This window comes from Bombus pyrosoma, linkage group LG16 (assembly GCF_014825855.1).
Source record: "Bombus pyrosoma isolate SC7728 linkage group LG16, ASM1482585v1, whole genome shotgun sequence".
Taxonomy (NCBI): domain Eukaryota; kingdom Metazoa; phylum Arthropoda; class Insecta; order Hymenoptera; family Apidae; genus Bombus; species Bombus pyrosoma.
In genome coordinates this window covers 1,954,763-1,975,477 of record NC_057785.1, presented here as the reverse complement: position 1 = coordinate 1,975,477, position 20,715 = coordinate 1,954,763, and the positions used below count along the sequence as shown (strand labels likewise).

The 20,715-nt window shown below is 34.5% G+C and overlaps 1 protein-coding gene across 11 annotated transcripts in view; it reads right to left on the bottom strand.

The window, feature by feature from the left end:
* LOC122576449 (muscarinic acetylcholine receptor DM1) overlaps positions 1-19,380 on the bottom strand; it is a 42,135-nt gene extending 22,755 nt beyond the window's left edge. For 3 of the 11 annotated variants that reach the window (XR_006319763.1, XM_043746785.1, XM_043746774.1), the window contains exons 1-3: positions 18,724-19,380; positions 17,907-18,087; positions 1,392-1,683 (exon numbers count right to left, since the gene is read on the bottom strand). The gene's annotated coding sequence lies outside the window, so the exon portion shown is untranslated. Of the gene's footprint in view, positions 1-1,391; positions 1,684-17,906; positions 18,088-18,118 lie in introns of all 11 variants that reach the window. The other 8 variants (XM_043746776.1, XM_043746779.1, XM_043746777.1 and 5 more) reach the window with 8 other exon arrangements.
* Between the last annotated feature and the right edge of the window lie 1,335 nt (positions 19,381-20,715).

Genomic DNA, 20,715 nt, shown 5'->3' with positions numbered 1-20,715 from the left:
TATACTCGTCGAAATAAAGTTTTTGTTCGACGTGTATAATCGTCGAACGCAGTTATCTGTTTAACGTAACTCGTTGTTGGAATCGTTCTCGAGACATTGCAATTTTACAAGGAGATATTAATTTTCGTTAATTCTTCGACGTGGTAATTACGCGCGAAGCTGATCAATCGTCATTCATATCAAAACAACGAAGACAATATTCTAAATATTATAATGTATGCTACGATATTTAGATAATGGAAAATTCGAATAGCTGGACGTTCGGATAATGGCGTTTTATTGTATCGCAAAAGTACCTTTCAAGACGTTGGTAATGTTTGTTGGTTTATGAAAGTCGTACTACGTCATTATGACATGCAAACAGAGCATCCACCGTTGGTATTTTCAATTTTATTTTTAAAGAAATACGATTTTGCTCGATCAAGTCGATTGTCCGTTCCCTATGACAGCTGACTGTGTCACGTTGCTAACGATACATAACACTTCGACAAGATCGTCCATTGTTCCAACGAAACAATAACGATCGTAGCGCCATTTACTGGAAATCCGTCGAAACTTTCGCGTTCGTTCGGTATTATACTTATACGATGATATATTTAAAGATATAAAATAACAGAATGAACTTTTGAAGGAAATAAAATAAAATTCTAGTTATTCTTATTCAGTTAGCTGTTGCGATCTCTTTGAAAAGCGTGTACCTAAAATGTGTCGCGTTGTTCACACTATATATAGATTTTTCATAATAATTATTTATATTTTTTTATTTATTCGTTTCATCTCGTCTTGGCCTCGAAATATTCGAAAATCTTAAAATTTACGAACATATTTTAGTTTTCACTAAAATTCCAATTTGAACAACAAATTATAACTGCTTTTTACGCATGACGAGTATACTCGTCATAACATAAGATACTGCCATTTCATCATGACGAGTATACCCGTCAGAAACAGCTAACTGGTTAATAAGGGGAACTGTGCGCTTTTATCTTTCATTTGTATGTTACGGTAGATCAAAATGTGGCATAGTCGTTGCATGATATTATGCATTATTCATTTTCAGAATCACTCTTGTGAAATTTCAATTTAAAAGAAAAAAGAATCTTCAATTTTCTTCTTGCATTTTCTACTTTACATGCTAGTTCTTTTTTCTTATGCCCATATGTATGTATATTTGTATGTATGCACATCGTATTGCGTAATACTAAGATAAAATTTATTAAAAAAAAAAAGGAAGGACAGAAGATATTGATGTTTAAATGTATGATCATCGTATCGCGTAATATGTAATTAAAACTTATTTAAGAAAAGGAAAAAAGGGAGAAGGATAAAAAGTTTCTACGTCTGCAATTAACGATCGATAAAACAGATTTTCAATTACAAATTCTACTTACTTTTCGCTGATGCGTACTTTCTGGAGCTCATAGTTGGTTAACGACAGCATGTCACATTTCCTGTTACACCGACGAATCCTCCTCAGGGAGCGCACCGCGGTTAATGAAAGCCCCATCGCCAGTCACCGGCATCTTGAACCTCGTGAACATAATAGCCGGCAGAGAATTCTACTTTTCATCGATCGAAACTCGCCTGAGGTTGCATTCTTCAACCGGGTATTTCACAGTCACGATATATCACAGTCGAAGGTGGTACTTCAGTCGGTGTTTCGCGGAATACAACGAACGATTACTGCAAATAAAAAAAAACAAGTATGAAAGGAGCCTCAGAATGTTGAATTAACTTTTCGAAGAATAGGAACAAAGAATATTACGAAATAGCTTTAGCAAAAAAGTTTAAGCTTTAACCAGTTAAACAATTTTTAATTTAGCTAAATCTAATTTTAAAAATTCCTTACGTGCGTAGTTAAGTTAAGCAATGACGAGTATATACGTCGAACGCAGGGCAAGCGCTCGTATTACAAATTTTACGAAAAAAGTAACGCAAAACAAGGAAGTATCACATTTTTATTTGATAAAAAATTAACAATTTATTGTTGAAAAAAGTATCGCTAGTAAAAATTTAAAAATTGCCAAAAAATAATAAAATAAAGTAGACAAAATAACTCGGAGAATGACCGATATACGTAATAAAGTACACAAATGGCGATTCATTGGGAAAAATGGAGAACTCGATTTATACAAAGCGATACATTACACGAAGCATAATCGATACACCAAAGAGAATAATCCAGTAATAAAAATTTTTTTTATAAAATACATAACAGTTTTACTAGAAGTATAAAGGAAACATACCGCTAAATGTCATTTATATTACCTTTTACCTTTTTACGTTTTTATAGTAAATGGTAATTTTTTATTTTACACGACGAGTATACACGTCGAACGCAGTTGATTAATTAATACATGGACTTAAGTAAAGAATCGTACATTAAGTTCTACGACTACCGTTTTAAGTACGGAGAAATGACAAATAGAAAATCGTAAATCAAACGCATTTCTAGGCAGCAGAGTCTGAAATGAAATTAAATTCATTTAACGTTGTTCCATTATTAGTGAACTAAAATATTAAAACTTAATCAATAGTAATTTGACTTTAATTGTATTGTTCATAAAGCGAAGCTTATAAGAGATGGCAATTGGTATGGAGGTTATTCTTATACATATATAAAAAAAATAAATAAATAAATCGAAACGTAGAATAAGATTTTTCCATTTGTAGCTCCATTTTCGAGAAAATTAAGCTTGGAAATTTAAGTATATGCGAATAGCGTGACAAATTATCATCTTTAAAACCTCTGACGGAAACGTAATATCGCGTTGTTATTAGGGTTAACAACCAATTAGCCGGTTTATCATAGTCATCAGCCTACATACGAGTTCCAAGATCTATATGGATAGCGGAACTTTGAATTCTAATTAGAACTCGGAAGTCGTGCAGTTTCTTCGTGCTGTTTCAATAGCAATTACATGTATAGTTTATCACAAAGCCGCAAAAGCGACGAAAGGAGATTGCCAGCCAGTTGGCCAAATTGAACATTCGTGTTAATATTCGATATTTTATCTCGATCAATCTTATGTTACAACTTTTTCTTTTTTCGTTTGATTTTCATTTGGTTGTTTCGATTATTTTCTGAACTTGATTTAGGTATTGATATTAAAATATGAATTTACAATTTGGATATGAATGGCGATAAAAAAATATAAATTTCCATAAATGTCCAGACATTACTAATTCGTTATTTAAATTCCAAGTTGAGAGCTATAATCTTTGGAAGTTTCCATTTCTCACGATTAGATGCTTTCTAGAGGCGTTTTAGTGGAGTGTTTGCCTTCGTAACAGCGACAACTTTACTGTACCGTAATGTTAGTTCCTTTTCGCGAGAGTTGGCACGAATGATTTGTTTTTATTGTTTTCCCCCTAAAAGCGTGCGAGTTCCTTCCTTCTCGAGGAGGAGGCACGTAACGTGTACACGCGGGTGCAGTTATAGCGAAGGGACGCGCGATAAAATGTGTGTTGAAAGTCATCGGGGCTTTGTACTCTTTTATCTCAATAAAATCCAGCAGTCCGAACTGAGTGAGAGAAATGTTTTGAAGATAGAGACAGAGAAAAGAACAAAGGAATGTGAACGTACAGGTGGAAGAATGGGCCGACCTGGAAAATGTTTATTAAAATAATATATCACTTCGTTTGAGCGAATGTTATCTCGAAATATAATTATGCGTTCGTTTGCCTGAATAAGGAAGTGATTCTTCATCGAATTATTTTATCATTTAGCTACCAAATAAACGAACCTTTCGTTTAATCGATACGCAACAAAATTAATATCAGAAATAACAGAGTGGCCCGAAGCAATTTTATGGATTTATAATAGCTGCATTTTTATCGATTTCAAGGGCTTTTTTATCAAGTATACGGATAAAAACTTCTATTGTGTTTTCCCTTGCGATATGTGTTTTTCTCGTGCAGATTTCAAAATCTTAGAGAAGCTTTCAAACAGATAGGGCTGGTCTTTAGTCGAATACATCCATCTGAAATTTTTGTAGTCTTTTTCTAACCTCTTATACACAGCAACCGACGAACGTTGTGAACGATTCTTCCGTAATAAAGAACATCAACCACGGACTACAAGTGTTCTTTTATTCTATGCAATTAAATTGGCCCCAACGTCATCAAGCTACCGCTGCAGGCATAGTGCAAGAGCGCCAGTTACGCACGCACAGATTGACATTCGTTAGCAAATGTACGTTCAAAAACGAGATGCAAGTATCAAGGGTTCTCTACTTTACACCTTTGAACATGTGAACCTTTTCTTGCCTTTCCTTAATTCTACATCTAAATACTGGATCGTTTTCGACCACTAATTTGAAGTAATTTTCTATTTCTCTCATATCTTTGTTCAACTTTTGCTTTTCTTAGAAAAATACTCACACATACACACGCACATACATATATACAGAATCCGGCCGAATACACGCAGAAGCGTGCATGATGTGATTTCTTATGGAAAAGTAAGCATGGAATAGAATTTTAGTTGATAATAGAAGGCTTAGTTTTCGAGAAAATTAAGTTTGAAAAGTATACTTGAACATGGCCAATTACCGTAAACTGGATACAAGTAAACAATCAATATGGCGTTGTTGTAGGAGCGAAAATAAGTAAAACATGTGAAATAAAATCTTTCTGTCTAAGACTTCATCTTTAAGAAAATAAAGCTTGAACGTGTTTGGTTACGAATCGATCTAGTACTACACGTATAATAAATTTTCAAATTTATTTTCTCGGTAACAACGTGTCTTGAGAGAAAATTGTATTTTATATTTTTTACTTATTTTCACACGTACAACCACCTCCTGTCGATTATATTTAGTCCGTAACTAGCCATGTTCAATTTTCAAACTCGATTTTCGCGTAAACTAACCGGAGAATGAAGAAGTTTTGTTCTATATTTTTTTTCTTATTTTTCTACAAGGAGTCACGTCCTGCACACTTTTACATGTTATCCGGCAGGATCCCGTATATAACATGTAATAATAAAAACTACTAGAGGATAGATGTTCTGGAAGCTTGGAAGAGTATTCAAGAATTTTGGGGAGATTTTTTAAAACACAAAAAAGTAAAAAAAGGAACGCATGGACTTAAACGAACCACTATGCAGACGGAGGTTTAAACGCTAGAGAATATAATATGCAATGGCTTAATAACGAAATAAACGATCAATCAGCGATTAAGGAAGAACCATCGATCAATAATTTTTCAGTAATTGTCTGTCTGACTGTCGTTGCGTGTAACCTGGAAACGTCAGATATGACAAGCAGCCAATGCACGGTATAATATTCATCACACGGCCGCACGCACGAAACAAAAAGAGAAGAGAATAAGAAATACTAAAAAAAAAAATTCCAGAAATACTAGAAAAATCAATTAAACCTCGATTGAAATCATGTCATTACGATATGACTTGACTGGCTCCTCTCGAAATAGCCGCATATTTAATATTTTAGATTTCTCTTAAAAATTATAAAATTATTATAACCCATAGATCGTAACTTTTCGATCGATGTGTCATTTATATAGTAATCAATTATGAAACGTAATTTCCCGAGGAACGAAAAGTTTTTGGTCGCTTAGCTTTCAAAGTTCCACAGTGCTGTTTTCGGTAGAAGGAAACAACACTGTAATTTTGTGTTGCAGCGCAGCAGCCGACCGGACAAAGTATACGCGATGAAAGTATAGTTAGAGAAAAGAGGCAGCTTTTGCTGGACATTAAAAAGGAATTTCTTTCCTGGGCTCTTTAAAGAGAATTCCTTTGTGCAAAGTTTTAAGTATTTTCTCTGAGCTCAAAGAACTTCTTTAACGACCTCAAACAAACTTTTTACAACTTTATTCGCTATGCCTAACTATGTTTTGTTTAAATACGATATTTGACTGACGATCATCTAAATAATATATTCTGTCAATTTTCAATAATTATTTTAGCACTAACCATACCAGGCCCGGTCAAATGATCAGTTTTGAAATTTAATTTAAAATTGTACATTCATCGTTACCACTTTTGTTCATCAAACTTTATGTAAATTCTGATATTAACAAAAATTGAGAAATTGATTAATCGAATAATTTACACAATTTAGATAAAGTTAAACGAACAAAAGAAATAACGATGGGTGTACAATTTTAAATTAAATTGTGAAATCGGTCAGATTAACCGAGCCAGATATAGTCAGTGTTAAAAACACAGTAGAACCTCCGTTATATGAACGTTCTGTTAGCTGAATGTTACCATTATTGTGCGTAAACATTGTAAACAAGTGCAGAATGTTCACATACTTCCGTAGGATTTCTGTTAACCACGGACATAATTACGGACCAAGATGTAATTAGAATTCACAAAAAGTCAAGTTTAGGAGAGTGCAATAACATGGTAGGAAATGCCTAGTTGTAGATGAAAAACGAAACGCCGAGGAGTTTACGAGGTAAACTTTCTTGCCGTGTGAAATGCTAGAAGAAAATGAGGAACTGAACTTGGGCGGAAATGACACATATAAAGTTATCGCAATGTCACATAGAATAACAGGATGCAACGATTGTGACGAGCCCAGCGTGACAGATTCGATTCGCTAAGAATTACAATAATCAAGCACATTCTTCCGACGAAGTTACCTCGCAAAATGTTTTGTACAACGACCTAGAAGTGGAATAATCAGGATGAAGCGAACGACAGCAATAACAAAGACGTACCATCTCGTTTCGTGGTATTTATTTTCGATTTTCGAACAGGCGCTCAGATGTCATATCAATTTATACATATGAGGTGTGTGTGTGTGTTGTCCGTGGTCATAGTAATAGCTGGCTGTAGATGTCGCTGCTGGGAGTACTGGCTGTATTTTCTTCCTATTTTAAGAATCGTGATAGAAAAATCGGACTTCGGTCGCCGGGATTTGAACCCGGGTTCCGGGGACGTTCGTAACCTAAGACGCTAACCACTGCGCTGCCGTCGTCCATTATTAGTTCGTGTCGAAATGGCGGTATTTGCGCTGTCGAGTGCCGCCACACATAGTCGCAACCATAATCGAAGATTTCTTGTAGACAACACCGTAAGTGGCAAATATCGAATTTTTTTAGGAGAGAGGAAAAGTTTGTCTGGTTTAAAAGCACATTAAAAATTTCATTTGCTTCAATTGTTATACGACCTTAAGCATATAATAACCCAAATGGCTCAGAAAATTCTCTAGTTCCTGCTCTAGCATAGTCGAAATTCATCGGAAAAAGGATTGTACTTGTAGAAGAGCTTGCATGCAACCAAAAGGCCAAAGCCAAAGCTCTTAGTTATAAATGCCATTCGCTGTAAACATCGATCCTATTTGGCCCTAAATAACTTGTATAAAAACAAGAAATATATTCTTTCATGATGTATTTTTTATCTTTATTACAGAAGTATATTTCATAATGTTCCAAGCAAAAATTGTTGAGCATGTCTGTCGCTTAATGATATTTACATTGTTTTATATACATTTTTTATAATTTTTATTTCAACGCTATTAGTAATTATTTACAAATAGAAATTGTTCTTAAATCTTAAATACTTAAATACAGAATATTCCCATTGGCACGTACGACATTATACGATAAAAAAACATATTTTTTATATTTGCACTTACAGCCTGTCTACAAGAAATCTTCAACTATGATTTAATACTTCATAGATCCAATACGGTCACGCTTGAAAACAGGAGAAAGATTGCCCACATTTTTTTCTTATTTAAGTCTCGTTGATTGCCCTCAGCTACTTCAGCTTATAAATTTTAACGCGGTCTTTGCGTAATGCTTTCCGGATTGACTTCTTTGCGAGCGATATTAGAAACAGCGACCCGATTACCAGGTCATGTACACACGATAATGCATTATCGGATCGAGATGATCTCTTTCCTGAATCCTTTCGCAACTTTGGATGCTCGGTGTTCGCAATATATTAGGTCGTCCGAAAAGTTTCTTTCATTTTATAAGAAAATAATGGATACGCAACATTTTCCGTCTTATATTATTTTATCGAATTACGTATGATCCATTTTGTTCTATCAAGATAGAGATTACAACGTTCGACAGATTAGGTTTCATGTTTGTACAAAGATGCGTCGTTGTGAAAGACGTGTCTGTAAGAGAAAGACACTTTTCGGACAACCTAATACAACGCTTAAATATTCGAAACGATTCGAAGCTTAGAACTCTTGAAAGTCTTAATAATCTTGATAATCTTAAAAGTCCTGAAAGTCTTGATAGTCTTGGAAGTCTTGAAAATCTTAATTACCTTGATAATCCTGAAAGTCTTAATAGTCTTGATAGCCTTAGAAGCCTTGATAATTTTGGAAGTGTTGACAGTCTTGGAAATATTGGAAGTTCTGAAAGTCTTGATAGTCTTGATGGTCTTGAAAGTCTTGAAACTCTAATCGCGGGTCCTGATACGTATACTTTGCCATCAATTTCGAATGTGTTAAATATTAAATCAAATTGAATGTTAACCCTTATCGTTCTGTTATATGAAAATTCTCTTACGTAAACACATTTATACGCCAATTAATGCTTCATTTAAGGCTTAAAACGTCATCTAACGGACGTTTTACTGTGATCGTATTATTTATTATTAAGATTAAAGATGTAAATAAAATAGAAGAGAGGTCAAACGAATGACGGGAAGGAAAATTTTACACCTCGGATATATGATATGTGTGATAAAAGCCGTGAAACGTGATAGGATCGTAACAGTGGAACCATTTCCTGCGTAATTCGTTGTTGAGAATGAAGCCTTGGGCGGTCAAATCTTTGTCACCGAACATAGTACATAAATTCTCAGTTATCGTTATGGTATCGTAGCTGCGTTATCGCATATGTTCCTCTCGCGAATCTTTAATTTTCCCCCTCAGGTGTTTCTTCCATGTGAACTGATTTGAATAAAAAAACTGAAAATATAGCAAAAATCGAAGTATTTTATTTCTAAGTAAAATAAATAAATATTCGCAACTTTTACAAAATAAAATATTTCAAACTCCCTTCGAACAAACAAAAATTTAGTCGAAGGAAATATCGTGTTTCGTATTTTTCGAAAGTGAATGAAACATCAGTTTTTACGAAGATAAAAATATTCTATTTTTCACGAAGATAAGAGAGTATTTTATATTTAAATAAATATTCTCGATTTTCATGCAATAAAATATTTCCGATATTCCTGTCCCGATTATTTTGAAAACAAAACATTGCGACATAGCATTCCTCGCGTGACATATTTTATTTAATAAAACGTTAACAAAGAAAAAGAACGAAAATTGCAACGAAAACAAAGCTTCTTCTCCGGAAAGATAATCTTCGGAATTTTCTTGGTATCATCAATTTCCCAGATTGCTTTTCAAATCGTTCTAAAGTTGGAAAAGTAGCACGAGTGACAGCAATAAAAGTAAAATAAGAACGAAGTGAGAGGAGAATGGTTGAGTAAGCCAGTAGTATAAGCGTTATTCGGTCAGACCACGAGATTCAAAGTTCGCTTCTTCTTTCAACGCGAGGTAAAAAGGGCCAACAGTATCAAAATCGACGAGCATTACTCGCATTTTGTGAACGAATTCGTCTTAAACCAATAAAAATTCTTACGAAATTTTATACGAGAAATCTTCTTCGTTCCGTTGCCTAATTATTTACGTTTCATCGCTACTGGATTTGTCTTCACAATTAAAAAAGCTTCCCCAGCAAGCACATGTGATTTTATTTTCGAAAGTCCTCGATTTTTCCCTATCAAAGAATTTTTCTTCTCAAGAATACTTGTTCTTTGTTGTAAAATATTCTTTTCTTCTCTCTCTCCATCTCCCCCTCCCTCTTTTTCAACGGACAATAGACAATTGATTTGGTAAAGGCCTCTATGTAAGGGCCAATCGTTAGATTTTTATACCATTTCTGTGAAAAGCTTGGAAAACTCTGAAAGCTATAAAATCGTCTTCCAAAAGTAATTTGGAAATAGAAAAATTACGAAGGTACACGATTGGATACTTGTATAAGTAACAATCTTTCTTTTATACAACGTTGATTTGTATTATTCCTTTGAGCCTTATTATCCTTGTTACTAATAATTAAATAATACATTGCTCTAATTTTCACTGCACCTTATACGTTGTGGCGGAGTCGTTTTACATCCTCTTCAATGTTCGCTTTTATAATTTGCCAGCTGTCCTTATTTATGTACATTTTTCGTTTAAGTTCACTATACATTTTGGCTAGTCTTTTAACACATGATCGACTAATTTTGGCTTTCTCCTGTCACATATTTGACATAGTACTTCTTCATTCATATATTATGATACTTCACTCATTCTCTTGATTTTCTAGTCTTTTCTTTCTGTCAGTCTTATCCGTGCCAGTATAATAATTAATATTACCCAGAGAAATTGTACCGATTTGTCTTCTACTTCTCTACTCTATTTCCACAAATGTCAATTTCACTAACCGATCCATATAATTTCCTTCAGAAGTATTATTAACACTTTACCGACCAATAGCCGATTAATCGGTTCTTTGTCGCCGACGCTTACCAACCGATAACCTATTAATCGGTTTTTGTCTTTGACGTTTACCGACCGATAGCCTATTAATCGGCTTTTTGTTTTTCGTTATTTGGTACTAAGATACCTTGCACAGTTGCGTCAGTTGCGTCGCTGTGTAAGCTCCCACAGTTTTATACCAATTTGAAAAACTTACCGTTCGCGATGAAAGAAAATAATGGTATTGGAGAGTCTAAACCGAAACACAGCCGGCGTCAGGGAGAATCTGCGCCTGAGCTGTCGGTCAGACGTGCGTATGCTGTAGAACCGGTAGTGGTCAGTAAAGTGTTAACATTATTATTAACATTAACAGTATTATTAACATGTTCGCCGCAACTCATGTTAAATTACATTCGATTCTGTATATCTTGCTATTCAGAGTTCGTAAACTTACACAACCTGCTCTGTTAAATATGTATCTGCACATACAACATGTTACATTAACATATTAAATGTACATATTATCGAGCAACAAAGTACCCTGCATAGAAAGTTCAAATTTTTGTCGCTCGTACTAGCATTTAATAGCAAACAAAACGAGACGATAATTAGAATAGCTAATAATACGATAGAACGTGCAAATATACATTCGACTAAATCGTACTAACGACTGGCGAAACGCGAACCAAGTCAAAGCTCTACAAATTGGTTTAACGATCTAACCTAACAAGTGTGACCTAACATCTGAAATCTGGAAACTCTCTAATTCAATCAGGTCCCCGTGAAACTCATATTGAAAAAAAAAGAAAATAACTGGAACACCAGGCACGAAATATCATCGCAACATTTCGAAATTACGTTTCCACTATGAAACGAATGCAGTTTTTCAACTTTCAGGAGATATCGTAAACGTTGCAAACGGATGTTTGATCAATTACATTTGTTGTTTGGAAAATTGCCATTCGCAACAACAAATTGATCGACGGCTATTCTAAATTCGCAAGCAATGGAATTTTTTGTTAATAAAGTTCCAAAACATCACGTTCGATCAAATCAATTTCTACTATAATTTTAGACAATTTACCTCCTGATGGTCAACTAATATTACTACGTATCTAACATTTATAAAAGTAATCAATCTCAACATTAGAAGATTGTGTTAATTTCCAAAATCCAAATCTAGAATTAATTGATATTATTATTCATTGAGATGTGTATAATTTTGTGTGCTAGGCTAGATTGGCCGCGTAGCAGTGACGCACGTATGTGAATATGAGTGTGTGGAAGTATGTGTGTGCGCTGCGTCTCGAAAAACAGATGAATGTAACTGTTTCGTTGGCAGTGTAGTATGGAAGATGGCAAGACAAAGAGAGTGCTGAGACGCGTGCAAATGTATATCGACGAATATCCTAGAAATCGTTTATTAAATCTAAAACTATTTTAATATGAATTCTAAGTGTAACCTTAGTGTTCCTTTACTTTTATTTCGGCAATTAAGATCCACAATTTTCAACATTATTATTATTTGATTACCGTATGGAGATTGTATGTATACTGTGGTACACATTTCGCGTTCGAATGTTTCAGAACCTCTTTCTTTTTTCTTTTTTTAAATCATCTCTGATTTAACCATGCTGGTGCCTCGTTCGTCTTCTATTTAAACGAAAATTAAACAGTCATTCGTCAAAGCTTGTTTCAGTTCAGAGAACAGGATTTACTGCGAATTCTATGACTCGATTGGAGATTTTTGAATCACCGTTACAATTAAAGCTGCACTTTTCTCTCTCGGTGGAACCTCCGCCCGAGCAAAGGAGTTTCGCGAGTCTTTGAACGAATATCTGATCGCCGAACTTGTACTAAAAGAAGTTTCAGAAAGCCAAGCCTTTTCTACTTCGTCAATTTAATCCCGAAAAAAAAAAAAGAAAAGAGCGTTTAATAGAAATTATAACGAGAGTGATGCTCGAATTAAATCAACCACTGCACGGAGCACTGCTGCTAATTCGTTTTAACGTAAAAGCGTAGAAAATATCAGCGCGCGTTCGATAGTCAAACGAACGAATTTCTATTGTGAAAGATTCTTTTCGTAAAAATCCTCGGTTAATAATACACGTAAACACGAATTTATCTGTTTTTCTTTTCTTTTAATTTCCGTATAACGAAACGATTCCACGAGAAGATTATCGCTTCTGGTAATTATTTTACCATTTACCACATAAAAAGTAGTTACAATTTGCTGTTTAAATTGCAATTTAGTAATTGCAGCAAACTGTAGTAATAAAATTAAAAAATAAAAATCATTTCATTACAACTTAATTCTATATTATAACAGCCACACATACTCTGTGTTTCACGAGTATACTCGTCATCGCCTACCTTTTGCCACACGATTTAGGTACACACTTTTCTAACAGATGGCGACAGCTAATTGACTAATACAAATTAAGTCGTTAAACCACCTAAATATATTTCAATGCATTTTTCCAACACTCTATGTGCAAAATGAAAGGTTTGCAAAGATCGGGGGATGAAAGTTACTCGAGAAAATATGACTTAATCTCGAAATCTAGACTTCTCCATTTTGTCGAAAACTAAAACGCTGAAAGCACTATTAAATCTAGGGCTCACGGCAACTCGACGACACTCGCCAGTTTGAATTACGGATTCTTTAAACGCTTCAACAATTTCATCCCTTCCTAATTTCAATTATCAAACTTTTTTTTCCCTTCAGTATTCTTGCTCAGATAATAACATCTTTCATTACGAATTACCGCTTCTTGTTTGTTATTCGTTCGTCCCACAGCCTGTCTCGTATCAATCCTTTAGGGACGCAGACAAGTTTATGCTTGTACGCAGTAACTTTTTTTATTTAATCGTTCTGCTCATTTCACGGTATATATAGGGAAGTTTAATGAGGAAACTTGGCGATTACATAGAGAGCTGATCGGTGTAAGAAATGAGTTGGTACAAAAATATGTTCCATCCAGTTTCTGTAACAGATTATTATTGGCCGATAGTTTGGAATCGTCTATTTCAACTTGTTTCACAATCGTTACAGCGCAGAATCTTTAAAAGAAGCTGTTTCAGATGTAAAATATTTTGTCGTAGGTTTCCTCTCTCCTAACTATTTATACAGGCTGTTTCATTTTTATCCCGCTAAACGCGGCGACGGCATATTCTACGATTAAAAATAAGGAAAAAATGTTGTATAAATGTAGGGTAACGTGAATGCTTTATTACAAACTTATAACAAAATTAAGGAAAAATTATAAACGACTGGATTCTCGTTCGATCGATTGGTCACGTCTACTTCTTGCTCAAAGTTCTTGCAAATGCAAAATCGACATCGTCTCCATGCAGAATCAAATAGAAAATCGGTCGTTCGTAATTTTGCTATTCTTGTTACAACTTTGTTGTAAGCTATTTACGACCATTACGACAATTATATATTTATATAAAGCTCTTTCCTTATTCTCAATCATAAAATATGCTGATCACTGAGTTTGGTGTGATAATACTTTATTATTAATACTTCATAATATTTATTACTTTTATCATTATCGTTACTGTTACGTTAGACTATCTCGCCTATTACAAGCTTAGGTAGCAAACGAGTTACAAAGATAAATAAGAAAATTATATAAGTAACGATATATAAGTTAATTAGCGAGATGTGCACCTAAGTAACAATATTTCTTTGATACGACGTTGGTTTGTACTATCCATTTGAGTATTATTTCTATCCTTATTAATAGTAGTTAATGTCACATCGTCCTGAACGAAGGAATGCTGTCTTACTCTAGGCAAAACGCTCTAATTTTCATTGCACTCTGTATGAAGCAGCGGAGTCTTCTTACGTCCTCTTCAGCGTTCGCTTTCATAATCACTTAACCAGTTAGCTGTTCCGAGCTCTTTGAAAAGTATGTGCCTGAAATGTGTCACTATATACACTATACATATAGTTTTTTCATAATAATTATTTATATCTTTCTATTTGTTCGTTTTATTTCGTCTTAGCCTCCGAATATTCAAAACGTCGAAATTTACTAATATATTTTAGTTTTCACTAAAATTCCAATTTGGACAGAAAATTGTAACTATTTTTTACGCATGACGAGTATACTCGTCATAGCACAAAATATTGTCATTTCTTTATGACGGCTATACTCGTCAAAAATGGCTAACTGGTTAAATACATTTAAAATTATTGAAATATATATTTGAAGTTACTTAAATATATCTCCGGAGTTGCAATTGCCCTATTTGTATTATACATTTATAGGAAATTGAAAGAAACAAAAATACAAAAAATGTCCAAATATTAATGCCAGCCGCTGTAAATGGCCACCAGGTACCATGAGGGAATCGCGTTGCGCATAAAATATTTTCACTGAAATGTTTTCATGCTCTATATTTGCTGTAAACGAAAATAGTTCTATATATGGCCGAGACCAATATAGATCAGCGATACAAAATGCACACATAGGAGAGAGGCTAACCAACATTTATAGATACCTATATAGAAAACTGCTAAAAATACAAAAAAGCCTGCTCTCGCAATTACACCCTGTTCTCCCGGCTATATTAGATACAGAATAATTAAAGAGAATCCTGATTGTACTCGTACGCTAACCGAGAATACCGTATGATCTTGATAACTTGATCTCTTTTTTTTTCGTTTTTTTTTTAATATCTAACATTACAGCCCTGCTACTCCACAACTATGCCTTGTTATTCGTGCTATTTAAAAAAAATATATTAAAATGCTTACAGATAAGTCTTTCTTTATTGCCGTGTATTTAACTTTATGGATAATTGTTTTAACCTCTGTTTAAATCACGGTGGATTTTAGCTGTTCCAAAGTAAAATATGAAATAAACCGTGCCGAGATTTATACTTGTTTCGGTGTAATTGACGAGCACACTGCGTGTGTTCATGGAAATCTGGATTTTTGAAGATACAACTAAAATACACAGGTTTGAAACGGAAATTTGATTTTTCAATAAAATTTCTTTCCCTCTCATTTCTCCCAAAACTAATCAGTTACCAAAAGAATCCAGATTCATAATAACACGGACACCCTGTACGTGTACCTATGCGTAACATTTATCTAAATTGCAATTCGATTGAAAAATTGTAAAAAAGATCTATGCCAGTAGAAAGATCGCAAGGAAACAACAATCGTTATCCGCAGTTTAACCTTCGTAACACAACACCTAAAATCGTTTCTTAAAACGATACTCAGTTGCCATTAAAAGGCCAATAACGTAGCTATCTATATGTGTAATCTAACACCTTTACAGTGCACCGCGCATAAAAATCAGTTTAATAATCACGCATAGAAACAGCACTGAATGCAAAATCGCAAACAATTGGCTGCAATTGCGAGGAGAAAATTGCATATCGCATATCGCATATTAAAAAAGAATATACGAAGGCGAAAATGAAAATAAGAATAAGAAAAAACGAAAGAAGCGAATTCATAGGGAAATATGTCGCGCATTGGAAATAAACGCTTAACCGTTTCCGGCATCACCGACCATATACATATTTAAACCGAAATGCACGTGAATACCAGTCACATTAATAGTAACAAGCGTTTTCTATTATGTCGACGTACGTTTTATTCGAAAATGCTTCCAACTGAGCAGGTATACCTGTTATACGTTAGTCGATTTTCTCGTTCTGGAATAGTTCAAATCGTACGGGAAGAAATCCAACTTATAAAATCGCTCAGAAATGTCGAATCGCTTTTGATATTCACCCTTTGAAAGCAGATAAAATAAAATACGAATTAATCGAATAACTTTAATTTTAAAAAGTGTGTGTAAGCTTCGATAAGTTTGTCAAAGATTTGAAATTATTCGCTTCTAATATTCGTTCTTCGAAATAAAATAAAATAAAGTAAAATAACTTTAAGTCTGGGATGTATATATTTAGTAGAAAAATTTAAATTCTTTTTTCATTAAATAATATTTGAAATTAATCATCAATTTTTTTTATAAATTTACAATTTTACATACAATAAACTAATTACCTAATCGTTATCGACCTTACAACTGTCGTTATACTAAAAAATTATTGATATTAATAACTTGTAATTTGTGACTTGACAAATTTCATTAATGATACTAATTCAATCGTACAGGAAGGAATTAATTAATAAGGGAGAAAAAATGAAAAGCAAATCGTTCTATGATAGGAAATTATATAGAAATATTAGTTATATAGAACGTATGATTTGATTGAAAGCAAATTAATTATATAACATTAAAAACAGTTCTTATTTTGCTATAACAATATACAAGTTCGACGTTATTATCGAAATAAAAATGAGAAAAAATAAATAAATCACCTATGAAAATTCTAAAATTTCAAAATTCTAGTTACAAATTTTTTAACGCAGACATTTCCGAAGTTATAGTTGTGAATAGTAAACAGTTATTAAAAATGTTAATAATGCGTTTCGATAAGGTCCGTTGAATAAAATAATACGGTTACAAAAACATGTCGATATAAAAGTTCGATCGTAAGCCGTGCAACATTAATGAATAAAGAGTAAATTGAAAACAATGGCTCGCGGAAATAACGTTAAGAACAACGAAGGAGGGCGGTGAAGAGACAACGGTAAAATGTACAAACGCTACGAAGTCACAAAAAGATCTTTGATGTCTGCAAGAGAAAGAGCAGACAACGGAATAAACAAAGCTTATGAGAAAGATAAAAATTGCAAATCGAAAAATTCTATATTGTTTCATTCAGATCAAAAAGCATCATATTTCACGAGAAAATAAAAATCAACACAATACAAAAGGCTTAATTTACATTACACATAATTAACGATCTATTATGGTCTGTAAAAATATGTTTTATCTCCAATACTGAATGTATTATGGTTGTAATTGCAAACAAATTTTTCTTATTCGCCAATATAAACGCTAACAAAGCACCATTGTATAAATATGTAATTAAAAAGCTAAAATAAAAATACTGAAGAAAATAATATTACAGTTTTATATTATGAAAAATAAGAATAATGGGGACAATATGAACAGTGGCGCCATCAACGATACCAATGGCGATGAAAATATCAACAACAAAAATACTAACCCCTAATAATTATTATATCAAATCTAACGGAAAAAATGTGAATTCGTTGACATGGAAACGAACAAAGAGGCTCAAATGTTATAACTTTATTTTCACCATTAACGATACTAATGGCGAATATCGTGAATGTGGAAAATATAAACAACAAAAATAGTAACCCATAATAATTGCTATTTCAAATGTAAAAGGAACATCGACGATATAAAATAATAATAAAAACGTAGACATCAACATTCATTTTTATAATTTCATGAATTAATACATCAAAACATCGCTATTAACAACATCATGAAAATATATTAACAATGATTTTCAAACACTTTTTACCTTGTTCGCCGTGTTTACACATAACAGTCAGCCACTTGGACAAAATTCATCGGTTCCTTAACCATACAACACACTTTTGATTTTGTTCTTTCTCTGTGTTCATCGTGTTACATATTTTCGCGTTTAAGATTTCCTACCGATTAACCGACGTAATGAAAACTGCCGAAACGCGCGATATTCACTGAATAGACATTAGAATTTGAATGACGAACCGTTAGGCGTGGTAGGAGGCCCAATGACACAGGTTGGCGAAAAAGAAACAGGTTAATCGAATTGTTTTCTCGGTGAAAACAAAAGCTAAAGGCGGCCCGACAAGTACTTTTTTTCCAATCGAGAAGGTGGTTCGGGCCTTCGAAAAGGCTAGGCCACGATCTCGAAGGGACAGCCGAAATTTTCGAAAGATACAAAAGAGAGCCACGAAAATCTAATATCTCGATCGATAAGGACCGAGCGAATTGTTTATCGGCCGAGAACGACCACTTTTCGAGGAAAACATCGCGACGACAAAAAGATCCAGCAATATTTACGAGTGGACTGCGGATTTTTGTACATTTTTATATTTTTACGAACGTAACTAAAGGAATGGAATTTGAATAAAAATTTGTTTTATCTACAAAACGCTCTATTTTGAATATTCCATATATTTTCGCATATGTGTGCATTTCGCACCTCCAAATTTTTGCAGAAATGCGTGAAAATCCGCAGTCTATTTACGAGAAAGCAAAAACCAACGAAAAAGCAGTCTGGATGTAAGTTATCGTCGCGAAAAAACGGGAAAGACGTGGAAAAAAAACAAAGAAATTGAAACTTCACTGACACAAGAAATTCGAGGGCGAGACCGAAAAATCCACAAACCGGACAATTCACACATAATTTAAATCACTGGTATCCAGCATCGGTGTGGAAAGAGGCGGGACGAGGAATCTCGCGTGCATCGGTACGACTATATTCTGATATAATTGCGAGCACCAGAAGATCCGATGTTTTAGCGAGTTTACCACCACCCTTTCCTCTCTCGTATATACATATTTCTTTTCTCTCTTATATTTCGTTGCCGCCGATCATCATCGCATACAGCTTCGTTATTTTGATTCGCTCGAACCCGAACCTAAACCCGAGGGAGATAGACAACACAACAAGCAGGCACACGGATCAAGAGAGGACAGACCGCGTGTATGTTATATAATGTACCCGCGTACGTGTAGATGCGTGAGAAAGAGTAAGTGAGCGAATAAGTAAGAAAGAAACAGAAGAGAAAGATAGAGAACGAGAGAGGGGGAGTTAGAGAGTGGGGGGGAGGAGAAAGCTAGAGAGAAACAGAGTAAGCGAATTGTGGAGTGGGGGTAATAAAGAGTAAGTGAGTAAGTGAAGCGAAGATAGAGAGAGAAAGAGAGAGAGAGAAGGAGCAGAGTGAGGGAGAGAGGAGGACGCAAAGACGACGATGATTGCACGAGGGATGCGTCCGCGACGGAAGTACGAGGCACACTAAAGGGCGTGGGCAATCGGAGCAAGGCCGGTGTGGAGTTTCTGAGGGGAGGACCACATTGATTTTGATTTTCGAAGCGCGCGCATGAGTCTCACCGTGTTCAGCTCTGCCCATTCATACGTATGGGACGTTGGTCCTTAGCTAGTACAGTAGAACTCCGTATAACGCGATGCTCGTATAACGCGATCAGAAAAATTCCCACCATGTATAAGCTACAGTGGCGGAAGAAACTAAAGTTTAAAATTTCATATCTACGTACAACAACTAGGCTGACTTTTTTGTAATTTTATATTTTTACGAAAAGGACTAAAGAAATGGAACTTACATAGTAATTTGTATCGCTCGATCAAAAATTACGACGGGTACTTCGCTTTCGATATTTCATATACCTTTTCATACTATGTGCGTTCTACGCAATTTTGCACTTCCAAATTTTCTATGAACGCATATAAATCCGCGATATACTCGCATATGATAACTAAGCTACGTTAGCCCTTAAACATTATATAGATGACCAGAATAATTTGCATTAGAAATATAGAATTCTATGCTTCTACAACATTCAAAAGACATTGCTTCATTACACATTACCAAAGAAAAACCAATTCACGGTTTCAGGCATCGATGGTATTCTTGTCAACAGTTTAATAAATCTTTCAATTACATAAAAGCATAATCGCAGCCAATTAGCTGGCATTATTTTCTATATAATTCGTAATTGTATAACGTAGCGATGCGATTAGTAATTGTATAACGAATAATAACGATTGCCCGGGCCTTACCACGTGGAGGTTACTGCACATGGAGATCCACCCTAACCGCGTCCCACCCGGCCCTCTTTTACGCGCAAGAATTCGCTCATTTTTAAACAAATCCTCCCTTTAGATCTCAAATTTTCGGACTTTAATCGTGCTTTTATCAATAGGTCGCGTTCTATTCCGACGTGTTTCGTGAACATTCCAGTTGTTCAACGCGGTCCTGAAAAAGACGTCGGCACAAAGCGCAGCGCACTAATAAAAAACACTATGGAAGCCCCAAGAAATTATAACAACTACGATCACATATTGGTTTAAAACAGAGACATCCCTTGCCTGTGGCCAAGATTACGTGTATTGTCGCGTACATATCTGCCCATTGTAGTCTTCGTTAATTTTCGAAATTGCAAAACAATAGAGACAGTCGGCGAGATTGAAACAAGTGTGTCGCCGTATAGATATACTTCACCGTTATGTGAAACGAAGACAAGGGGTAAGACGGCGTTGCTCAACAGCCAAAGAACCCCTATGAGAGATATTACAAAGTGTGCAGAAAGGAATACAACGG